The sequence below is a fragment of the Mesocricetus auratus genome, unplaced genomic scaffold, assembly GCF_017639785.1.
Source record: "Mesocricetus auratus isolate SY011 unplaced genomic scaffold, BCM_Maur_2.0 Super-Scaffold_100676, whole genome shotgun sequence".
NCBI classification, from domain to species: Eukaryota; Metazoa; Chordata; class Mammalia; order Rodentia; family Cricetidae; genus Mesocricetus; species Mesocricetus auratus.
This window is the reverse complement of record NW_024429266.1, coordinates 10,439,253-10,451,971: the sequence shown is the minus strand read 5'-3', so window position 1 is coordinate 10,451,971 and position 12,719 is coordinate 10,439,253. Positions and strand designations below refer to the sequence as shown.

At 41.5% G+C, this 12,719-nt stretch overlaps 1 long non-coding RNA gene across 2 annotated transcripts in view; it reads right to left on the bottom strand.

Moving 5' to 3' along the window:
- The window catches only part of LOC121136862, a 42,553-nt gene extending 30,170 nt beyond the window's left edge, over positions 1-12,383 (bottom strand). Inside the window, exons 1-2 of one of the 2 annotated variants that reach the window (XR_005874033.1) lie at positions 12,156-12,383; positions 4,263-4,459 (exon numbers count right to left, since the gene is read on the bottom strand). This is a non-coding gene — a long non-coding RNA (uncharacterized LOC121136862). Of the gene's footprint in view, positions 1-4,262; positions 5,025-12,155 lie in introns of those variants that run through there. The other variant, XR_005874032.1, reaches the window with a different exon arrangement.
- Positions 12,384-12,719: the final 336 nt, after the last annotated feature.

Here is a 12,719-nt window from a genome sequence, read left to right as displayed (position 1 = left end):
TCCATTTTTTCCACATGAACAAATATATTCGAACATTGGGTTAGTTTGGCTCATATGGCAGGCAGGGGCTCTTTCTAAGCTGCTCCCAAACTCCAGGCTCTGAGCTCTCCTCTCTCCACACAAGAATCTGTCAATGTTTGTAAATGACTGGACACATTCCATGTATCCAAATCCTCAAAAATGTCAACAGCAGAAGGAATTTCCTTCCTTAAAAACTGTTTTTTTTTCTTTATGGGTATATGTCTATGTTGTATGTATGGAAATGAGCACACCTGAGCGCTGGTAACTGTAGAGGCCAGAAGGGACGGTCCTTGAGTCCCCTGGAACTGCAGTTACTGGCAGTTGTGAGCTGATTGGTGGGTCCTGGGAACTGAACTCAGGTCCTCTGCAGGAGCAGTAAGGGCTCTCAACCTCTCCAGCAACACATATTTGGTGATGTGACAATTATACCACACAGAGGATTGAATTTTCTCAACAGCTCTTTAAGGTGGATGTTGATAGTGCCATTTCATTCATGATGAAGCATTGTGACCTTCTGAGATCACACCATGAAGGAGCTCAACAGTTTATAGCTCAAACTTGGCCTATCTCCAGTTTGACAGAGCAAAAGGAAAGTGCAGGCAGGATTTGACTTTTGTCTCCTTCATCTGCTCAGGAACTCTGGTTCTTGAGATGGTACACTATCCTCATTACCTTGATCTAATTGATCAGTGGTTTGCACTGGGCCTGCTATTAATCATGTATATTTTATGAGGAAAGCTAATTAAATTGCTTTTTTTAAAGTGGCATCTCATTCATCAAAGATTTGATTAGTAAGTACCCTAAATAAATTAGTACAGATGTTTTATTTAAAGTGTGAAAAGAACATCTCTCAAAAATACTGTTCAACTAATACAATGTTGATTGCCGCTACTTTTGTTGAAAGGGGTTTCTACTTGGAGGGTGAGTGATATTGAACTGCACCACACACAGAACTGTAGAGTTTTCTCAACAGCTCTTTGAGGTAGATGTCAATAGCACCATTTTATTCACGAAGAAATAGATGTGAGTCTTCTGAGATTACACTGTTTAGGGCTTCTAAGTGGACTTTTCTCCCTCCCTTTATTGCTTCCCCGTTCGCTATTATGCATTAACGTGCCAATCATTAAACTCATTAGCTCGTGTTAAGTGTATTTGAAGTTTATGCCCTCTAGAAACATGGACTTTCTCCTAGTGAAGGACAAAAGAAGATTTTGGGTAGGACATGTCTACCTGTGACACTTCAGATGCCATGTGACAATTAGTCTCTTGGGGGTGATTGCAATAGTGGCCTAACCTGCTAACAAATACTTAGTGGAAAAAATCAGCCCTCAATTTCTCTTTTTTAAGAAAATGATAGATTTAATTTTTTTTCTTATGTGTATGAGTGTTTTGCCTGCCTGCATGTATGTCTGTGTACCACATGCCGGCCTGGTGCCAGCAGAGGCCAGGAGAGGGCATCATACAGACAGTCATATGCTGCTGTGTGGGTGCTGGGAACCAAACCTTGGTCCTCTGTAAGAATATCCAGTGCTCATAACTACTGATCTATCTTCTTGGTCTCTCCATTTCTTTTACGTAAGGATAGACAAACCCAAAGACAACAGTGTCAAACCAATGGAAAAAGGGGAGAGTGCAAGCGTTCACTGTCTGAGGGGGTACTGCTTGAGGAAAAGCACATATAAAAATAAGGTAGGGAGCGGGTGTTGGTGGCGCACGCCTTTAATCCCAGCACTTGGGAGACAGAGGCAGGCGGATCTTTGTGAGTTCGAGACCAGCCTGGTCTACAAGAGCTAGTTCCAGGACAGGCTCCAAAGCCACAGAGAAACCCTGTCTCGAAAAACCAAAAAAAAAAAAAGGTAGGGTGATATTTTATATGCATTTTCAATAAACACAAGCAGGGAGCTCACAGGATAGGACAGAGTCCAAGGAACATGAAGCTACAATGGGAGAATGAAAATTTACCTTGAAGGCGATGAGTAGAGTGGTTACCTGTTTTTTTCCCCCACCTGGGAATTGAAACCAAAGCTTTGCCCATGCCAGGCAAGCCCTGTACCACAGAGTTACATTCTTAACCAGCAGGATAGAGATGAAGGAAAACCAAATCTACATTACCATCATCACCATCATCATCACCATCATGGTCATCATTACCATCACCACCATTACCACAACAATCACCACAAACAGAGAGCCAGGAGAGTTGGGATTCAAGGGACTAAATTCCTGATAGAATGCCAAATTCTTGGAGCTGTTTTCAAAGGAGGAACTTATAAAATAATACCCTTTACAAAGGAAACTCTTGCTTTTCTTGCTGCTTCATAAAAAGTGCACAGTGCAGTTTTAAAAATCTGGATCATTTATGGAAATGTTTTAACTTGAGAGTTCTGCAGTTAGACGAGATAGGATTTCAAATGCTGGACGTGTTTAAAGGCAAAGGAAGAGTATGCTTATTAGAAAAGAATTCAAAAGGAAAATAGCATTCAAAAGGAAAACATACAAGAACTGCCCCAAAGATGAGTCAAAAGTTCCCACCACAGGAAGCACTGATTCAGCTGTGAAAGAATATGGGTACAAGCCACTAATGTTGAGTGCAATGCATTAATTGAAAACAATTGTTACAATTATGATTTTTAAAAATAAAAGTAATGTGGTATGAAAACACATTATGGGAAAATTCAATCATAAAACTTGGATTCCACAATTTTATAAATATTGGAAAATGAGAAGGAAATAAGGAGAATTAGAAATGTTCTGATTCAGTTTGCTATACCCAGAATTATTGTAGGACACTCTATATTTATAATGAAACATTGCCCCGAGTATCTTAAAAAGAAAATGACTTAGATGTGAAGAGACAGGACTGGGGTCAGGGATAGCTCAGTGAAGTGCTTGACTTGCAAGGGCCTGAATTTGAACTCTGATCAATCACAGTTCTGGAGAGGCAGAACAAGTGAATCCCTGGTCCGGGGTCTACCTGGCTAGCCAGTCTAGCCTACCTGGGGACTTTCAGACCAGTGAGAGATGTGGTCTGACAAAAAAACCTACAAAACTGGCTTGTATTTGAATATTTCCATGTCAGTCCACACAGATCCCTGTCTGTTCTTATTTATGACATATTACCCCATACTATGGGATGTCTACATTAGTTCAGCTTCCATAGGGGCTAATTGTTTTGGTTTGTCTTTGACTTTCTATATTTCTTTTGTGAAGTAACTTCTAAGATAAAGCCTTCGCATCAGAATTTCTGAATTGAATAGATGTGGACTTTTAATTTGACAAATATCATCCAATTGTCCTCTAAAAATGAAAGGGAATGTGCATGCCTTGCTCTACACTTGCCTAAAATGAGCCTCGCATGTTAATGTTTGGAGTTTCGCTAGTTTCCAATATCTAAAGGAACATTTATTATGGTTTTAAATCATATTTCTTTAATTTCCAAAAGGGTTTGGCACTACTTCAAATTATATTGCCCATTGTATTTTCTGTGTTTGCAGCCATTGATCATTTCATTACTGATTGCGTCTCTTCTGTAAAATATAGAATTGGTCCTCTGCCATTTAACTATTTTTAGCATGTTTCTATTTGTCTTTTGACTGTGGAGTGATTTCTTTCTATAAGAAAGTTGAAACGACTTGGTAAGTAAATGCATTTCCCTTTTCCATCTGTCATAGCTTCTTGATTATGCCAGCAGCATTTGTAAATTGTTCCATTTGCTCACTTTTGAGAACATTTGCTGTACAGGTTGATCTCAATGATGGGTATGTATGTGAAAAGTATATGCTTCCGTAAAGAATTGACGAGCCGGTTAGGTACTTGCCATGCAAGCATGGCTGTGTGAGTTTAGATCCCCCATCACCCCCGTTAGATGAGCAGATGTGGTAGCACCTGAGGAATGGAGGAAGGGAGATTATTAGAGCTGGTCGGCCAATCAGGAGCTCCAAGCCCAGTGAGAGATCTTCTTTCCAAAAGTAAGATGAAGGGGGATAGGAGGCAGTGTGTGACATTAATCTCTGGCTTCCACATTCATGAGCACACTCATGCACACACATGAACATGTACACACATGCACACATCTATACAAAGGAATCAGTGATACTTGCTGCCAGGAAATAGTCTACCTTGAGATTCAAGAATGGCTTCCTACTAATACATTACAGCACAGCAATGCTTCAAAAGAGCCGAGCATATGGTAATTTCATCAGATGTCAAAAAAGTAGGGCACAACACAGCGTATTACTTACAGATGATGAAGAAAGCCCCAGGAAACAAGGACCAGTCTTTCTGCAGATGATTTGAAGTACCATAAAACGTCAGCTGGCTGGAGGCTAACGGTGGAGCAGCAGAGACAATCCCAATTAAAACCAGGAACTCGACCAAGATTCCTGCTGCTGCCATCACTGCCTCCCTTCCTCATGAACGCGCTGTCCAGTGCACTACACTAAGAAATGGAAAGAGGCTGTATGAATGTTTGAAGAGAGAACAAAATCATCATCATTTGCAGATGATATAATTAAATGCAGAGGAAAATCCAACTGAGAGGCTGGAATGAGAGCTAATGCAGCTTCAGAGAAGGGGGCAGTGAACATAAAAGCTGCGAGGGATCGCGTCTTCTGTGAGTAATAGTCAGTTAGGAGAACTCATGGGGGAAGAGCTTTCAGTTTCCTTTAAAATGAGAACCAAAAGGTCATTGCCGTGGCTAGTGACATACATGTGGAGGTGATCTGAAGACATGTCAGATGATCAATATCAGAGCAGACACAAACCAGAGACTGTACTTTTTAATGTCCTCAGATGAGGATAGTGAAGTATTTGGGGATATTATTTCCACCACCCCCCGCATTCATTTTATGCTAAGTACTATTTTGATGGAAGTTTCAGTGGGCGATAATTTGGCAGCATGATCCCGAGGCTCTCATCTCACAGAATAGATGGACAAAAATAAGAAATGGTTTTGCAGAAGAGTGGCAGTGCTGGAGGAGACCTGAGAGTTGTCTAATGGTGGCACTGAGACAGTAAAGGCAAAGCAATGAATGTGAAACACACTTTACATAGCCTCTCTGTCTTTTGTCTTGCACTGGGGGCGTGGCTAGATGCATCTTATGACTCAGAAATTGGGTCTTTGGTGAGTATTCTTGACCGCATTCTAACCAGGAACTTGACGGTTTCCGATGACTCCAGGCCCCAGCCGTCTACTCCCCGCAGTGTGCCCCATGGTCACATCTGCCGACATTTCCACAGCAGAACTGGGGGACATAACAGCCACGACCAACTTCCTACTGATTTGGGGCGTATTTTGCTCTGAAATGAATATCGGCAGCAGCTCTTGGAAATAAAAAGTTCAATGTTTGAAATTTTACTAATTTTAGATCTGTAGATTGTCCGTATATGTAGGTCAGAGGCTACATTCCCAGTTCTGGGGTGGAGACTGGATAATAAGACATGCCTTAGGGGCTGCTCTGTTGGTGTGCAGAGAGGAGAGGAGGGGATAGGAGGGGAGGGGAGGAGAGGGGAGAGGAGACGAGATGAGAGAGAAGAAGATTCAGGCAGAGGGGCGATGACAGCAGTTCTGGTCATACAGACAAGTATGGGCTCAGATACCACCGCCACAGCTGGCCTTCTACGTCCCACATGGTCCAGTGGCTGGATGAGGCTGCCTCCAGAGGAGATAGCTTCTACGTCCCACATGGTCCAGTGGCTGGATGAGGCTGCCTCCAGAGGAGATAGCTTCTACGTCCCACATGGTCCAGTGGCTGGATGAGGCTGCCTCCAGAGGAGATAGCTTCTACGTCCCACATGGTCCAGTGGCTGGATGAGGCTGCCTCCAGAGGAGATAGCTTCTATGTCCCACATGGACCAGTGGCTGGATGAAGCTGCCTCCAGAGGAGATAGGACCCTCCTTAGGCAGATTTTATTTCCTCTGAGGTAATCCCGAGAAGAACAGCAATTTAGTGCTGGCTTCTCCAAGGTGGAAAGGTAGATTCTTCATTATTCAAGGAACGTCTAGACAACACACCACAACACCTACTATGTGTATCAGAGTTTAGCGAGTCAAGCATTCCACACAGATGGATTAGCTATCTGATAGTTTGCAGAAAAGTCTCCCCTAAGTCTTCCCATCATAATATATGAAAAATAGGAAATAGATGAACTATGAAGTTAAATGTTAAAAAAAACAAGAAAATTCAAATATTCTTCAACCTTCAAAGTAGAGACTGAGTTATAATCATAAAAGCATAAGAGTGATAATGACATAAAAGCAAAGAGGGTTGAAAACAAGAAAATGTAAAAGTTTGAGGGTTAAAATCATCAACAAAATTGAAAGATGACTACAAATGGAAAAAGGATCAATGTGTATGCACATGCATATTTTCATACAAAGTTTGTAATAGCTTATACAAATAAAGATGCTCTCAATATAAAAATTGGCCAAGATTCTAAACAGAACATCCTGGAAGAATATGAAAAATGTTCAACTGCACGAATTAACTAAAAATAACATCTTGAGCCATCACTTGTCTTTTCCTGCACAAAGCTCCAAGCATCACAGAACTGCAATGCCAAAGAGGTATTGTCTGACTGTAAGTAGACGTTGCCATGTATCTGGAGAGCTTTTTGACCATTTATTCAAGGGCCTTAAACAAATCTTTATGAAAGGCTATCATGATCATATTATGTGAAGTAAGGACTGGAAACACTATTTCAGTAATAAAATACAGAACTGTATAATAAATCATCATACTTGGATGAAATTAAATATGAAAATATAAACAAAATTAGAAAGTATTTTTAGAAAATGTCTAATATCTAAAACATTAGAAAAATGATATGAAATTCTTATGAACAACTAAAACATAAAACACAAAAGTATTTTAATAATGTCTATCGATTATCAATCTGTCTGTCTGTCCATCTACCTTCACCTATCAATAGTCTTTCCATCTTCTACCTCCCTTCCTATCTGTCCTAGTTTTCTGTCTGTTGCTGTGATAAAACACTGATCAAAAGCAATGCAGGAGAGGAAAGGGTTTATTTAAGCTTACAGGTTACAGTCCATCATTGTGAGAGGTCAGGGCAAGCAAGAACTTGAAGGCAAAGAAGATTACTGATCAACCTACGAAACTCACTCCCAGCCAAGGAAGCATGAATAAATGCTGCTTGATGGCTCACACGTACAAGCTCATGCTCAGCTAGCTTTCTTTCTTTTTTTCTCTATTTTTTTTGTTTTTTGAGACAGGGTTTCCCAGTAGTTAGGGAGCCAGTCCTGGAATTTGTTCTGTAGACCAGGCTGACCTTGAACTCATAGAGATTAACCTGCCTCTACCTCCTGAGTGCTGGGATAAAAGGTGTGTGCCACCACTGTCTGGCTCATAGCTAGCTTTCTTATCCAGTTGTAGACCATTTACCCAGAGAGTTATGCCCTCCTGCATCAAGATAGTCTCCCACAGACATGTTCATGGGCCAACCAGATATTGACAATCCCTCAATTGAGACTTAAATTGTGTCATGTTGACAGTTAAAGATAACTAGGCACTACCTATCATCCATCTATCTATCATCTTTAATTTATATAATTTTCACCATCATGATAAAACTACTCATCTATTTATAATCAAACTATCTTGGAGCATAGAAAAAAAGAATAAAATAAATAAATAAATTACTTGTAGGTATCCCTGAATATTAGATGATAGTTACTTTACACTTTCTTTGATGCCTTTACTGTATTTTCCAAGGGTTAAGTAAACATGCAATTTTGATCACAAAATAGAAATCAAAGTTTATCTAAACTGAAGCAACATATAGAACTTTGAAGCTATAGTCTTATATACTAATTTTATACCTTTTACCAATAATAAAGAGTTTTGTGTGGTGTTTTCAATCCATTCAGTTTTATGCTTATGTCATGTGATTCCCATTCCTACAGTAACTGTTATGTTACAATTAAACATGAGGAGCCTGTTAAAAACTATATCAATAGAGGAAGGGTTAGGTAGCACAGCAGGATATGATCCTAGGATGTTTGCCCTGAACATGATCTGTTTATTTTTCACATATTGTGAAGTGATTTTTAAAGCTCTTGAATCAGTTGTAAAATTAGCTGTCTAGGTAAATGGCAATAATTTATACCCTGGAGAAAACATTATCAGCATTAAGGAATGTCATGTTTTATTAGGCATGGAGCTTTATATAGGAAAAGCAAAGTGGCACCTCTACATTTTGATTAAGATTTCATTTCCATCTAATTTGTGAAGTTGTCCATTCTCATTGCAGATCTGTGGACTTCTGAATCGGGACCATGAGAGCTAATCTCCCTATGGGATTCTATTCCATGTCATAAAGGTCTAAGGGACTTACTCAGTGCAATGACACCCACAGGATACATCACAGTGACATCAGATCCTAAGGCCCCTGCTGGCTGAATCACTCTGGAATAAAGATATGTGGTCCCACTTGGACCTGAGAGTCCTTGAGCTGATAAAAATCTCCAATAAGTGTTTACCTTATCTTACCTCAGCCTACCCTGTCCCCAAGTATGTGCTATGCCTCATCAGCCAAAGCATTAATCATGTAAACTAAACAGATCTAGTTTCGGAACATCCTATTGCTTGGTAGAAGACACTTGGCCAATATGGGAATTCCAGCCTCAATACCTATCACTCCCCAGGTTACACCAGTTAATCTCTGCACACATACTACTAAGTAGCTAACGGGTCCTACAGCAGTGCAGCTCAAACCAAATATTAGTCAGGCTGGAATGTTCCTTGGTTGTATATAGGAGCCGTGTTTGCAGTTTGGGGTTATCCACATGGCCCATCTCTTATTATCACAGATCACAAAGAACCAACTGTACTCATAGCCATATGAACATTACTCACACAGGCTAGATTGTATGAGCAAGAAAAAAACAGAAAAGAGTAAAATAAATGGAGCAAGGAGAGGGACACAGTCACGAGATTGTTGAACTGGAAGAGATCTTGGAGAGAAATCTATGCTTCTAAGCCCAGCATTTCATGGCTTGTCTTCATAATGAAGAAAGTAAGCAAAGAGTATTCAGAAAGCCATCAGGGGTGAAGCAGAGGCCAGGGCGCTTAACTCTTAGAAAGCTGTGCATTATCTCTTAACTCTTAGAAAGCTGTTACCACCCTAAGCCACAGAAGGGAAAGAAGCTATTGGATGAGCACTGGAGAAGTGAGTTCTTTGGTGGGGATGGAGATGAAGTCAGTCACTGCTTTTTAATTGAAAGAAAAAATGTCACCTGCTTTTGCTTACTGTTGGAGTCAGTGTGACTATGAGTGAGTGAGCATTCCAATCTCACTTTCTCATATCCTCTTGGCCTCTGTTTGAGTTCCCTGAGGCTGTATGATTGCAGTGTGCTCATTCATGTGTTTACTGAAGTCACTCCTCTGCCACTACCTTCGTGTCATCCTACCAGCTCTCCTGGAACTCTGCTGAGGGCCTCCTGGACTGAAGCCTCATCTTCTCTGAGGACAGATGTGACTGAAGTGGTCTTGAACATCATGAGTCAGACAACGGGGTCCAACACCACCAGTACCTGGCTCCTGGATCCTGATTACCTCCCATTTAGGAAAGCACGGCTGATGTTTGAGGATCCTGAATGTTCATGCATTCACAAGCATACACACACACACACACACACACACACACACACACACACACACACAGACCCCTCTGCCCTCCCCCCCTCTCTTTCTCTCTTTCCCTCTCTCTCTCTCATGATAGAAGTAGAGTTAGAGATCTGCTTGTGTTGGAACTCATTCTTATATATACCTGGGAGGGTTTGTAAGACTTTATATCAGATTTCTATAGGTCCATCTCTCCAAACATATCAGTGGACCCTGAGGTTCTGATGACCACAGTGATTTCTAAAACATCCTTGTAGGGATTTGAAAACCTTCAGAAGCTGATATTGCTGAAAGTGACACTATAGTATGGCCCCAAAGATCTTAGACACCACTAGTCAGTTCCTGATATCCCTAGAGTGCTAAATGCATACCCCATGGACTCTCCTGGGTCATCTTCATCTATCGAGAGGTCACAGGAGGACAAGAACCGGCACAGCCTTCATCTGTTTTCTAGGATGCTATCATTTCCTCTCTGCTCCTCACCCCGGCATCTGTTCATCATGTCTGGAAATGAGTGAGTGAATCAATACAATCCCACTCTTTTCCAACCCATCCTTCACAGTGTTGTCAAAGCATGGGCTTTCCTGTGTGGAGTCAACTGAATCATTCCAATTCTGTGGTTCCTAACTCTGGAAACACAAGGGCTTGGAACAGCACACGCGGCTGTGTGTCACCCACCTCCTTACTCATCTAACGCTGAGCGCATCTGTCATGAAATTCTGACCACTAGTCCAAATCAGACCTCAAAGGTAGGGCTCATTAGCTGCCACCCCACCCACCTCCCACACACCTGTAAACTTCCCATTCTCCCCTGGAGGCACTGTTTACAGTCCAGGTCAAGGTCCAGTGCTACCGGGATTTCATATTCGTCATGAATCCAGGTGGAGTGCTGCTCTTCCTACACTGTGAATGTAAAAGGATTCCTTACCCTCTTCCTGCCCAGTTTTTCTGAATTACAAAAATCAGTATGTATTCAACAACAATTCATGTGAAGATTGTTAGATGACAGACTCAGACACAATGAGATTGGAATAAGAGGGAGGGGACTTTGGCTGTCATTGTGGTTTGAGTGCTGAATATCCTTTCTGTGCAAAGCATGTATTCAGGCCCTGGGTCCTTCCTGTGCAGAGCAAGTGTTCAAACCATGGGTCCTTCCCATGTTCTACCACTGAACTCCATCCCAGACCTAAACTTCTCATGGTTTGATTTAAATGTCCCATGATTCAAGACAACACTAGACCACATCATTCAGAGACCCACTGGAGGGTGAAGAAGGGAAACAGAAGGTATTTGCAGAAAGAACACATGATGGCTATTCTTGGTTGTCAATTTGACTCCATCTGAAATAAACTAAAAGCCTGTGGGATCCTGAGTCTGAATGACCCCAGTGAGAAGTTGTTTCTTCAAATGATAATCAGGGTTGCAAGATCCACTCTAAATCTGGGCCACACCTTGTGGCAGTCTATGTAAAGGATTAGAAGAAGGAAGCATTTCTCTTTGCCTACCTGCCTGCCCTTGCTCTCAGTCACTGGCATCAGAGCCTACTTCTTCAGGAGTTTATACTGAAGACCAGTTGAGACACAGCCTCATGAACTGAACAGCTGCTGGATTCTCAGACTTCTGTTGGGAGTCAGCCATTGGTGGACTAGGTGGACCACAGCCTGTAAATCACTCTAATGAATATATATGTATGTATACATGTGTGTGTACATATGTATATATGTATGTATACATGTGTGTGTACATATGTATACATACATATATGTGTGCATACATATATATTTATGTATATGTTCATATGCATATATACACATATATGTATGTATATGTTCATCCTATTCTGTTCCCTGACTAATACAGAACACAAAGAAAATATTTGATCGGCTACAGGGAAACTTTCCCAGACGGGGTTATTGGTTTTGATTGCTGCCTTCTAGCTACACATTATTTGGTTTCTGATAGGATAATATTAAACATTTGTTGTTTGCATTGAATTACATTTTATTTGCTTAAGTAACTGTTACAGCCATTATAGGACAAAGGACCTTCATTTCATATTTCAACAGGTTGAATATTAATGTACAGAAAGAAGTCAACTTGGTACCTGGAAAAGTAGCTCAAGGTCTCATTTTGCTTATTTTTTTCCTTCTAAGTTGCAATAGTTACAACTATCGCTCTCATTTCCTTGCCTGTTGAGAGCCAGGCATGTCCATGGCTTTCTCAGAAGCCCTGATGAAAAGTCAAAAGGAGCCTGGTTCCCAGTCCTTGCCCAGGAGCAGACTTGGCATGGCCTAGGATGTGGCGGGGATTGGTTACTGTAAACTTGTCCCCCACAAGAGAGTGGAGTTATCTGTCTGAATGCTGCTGTGTGCTTGGTCTCTGACACCCTTGAGATAGTCTCGTCTCCCTTGTACAAAATTGCTTGGTTAGGTTCTACTGACTTTGTCCCATTTCTCCCCTTAAAAACTGTATATAAGAATCTGTACTTACTAATGAACTTGTTTGGCATAAGATGTAGCTTGTGCAAGATGTCCTGACCCCAGCTTTTGTGTCTTCTTCATCTTCTCATTTCCTGGAAGACTCCTACTTGGGACCCTGTCCCTGAAGAATGGCCCACTGGTCCTGGCCACTCACCATTCTGCTTTGAGGTCTTTCCCAAGCCCATGGGGCATCACCTCTGTTCTTGTGCCTTCCGTACTCCAGGACAGCAGTTCCTACAAGTGCTCAGGACTTTGAAGCCAAAGGCATGTCTTGTCCTTTGCACTTGGACCTCCAGCTTAGACTCAGTCTACAGCAAGCAGCAAAGCAACGTGGCACTGACTAACAAAACATGTGAGTGAGTGGCCCTCCTGGTGGCTTCTCCCCAGGAAGGTGGATGACCTAGAGCAGGCAAAGGTTGAGTCTCTTAGAGAGGACAGAAACCTCTTCTCTGCTTAACTTCCTTGAGTTCTCTGTGACACTGAAAAGGGATCAAGATTTGGGATTATGGGACCTTGAAGCATTGAGACAACAAAAGGAGTACCAGACAGTTAGAATAGAAACCCAGCATAGACC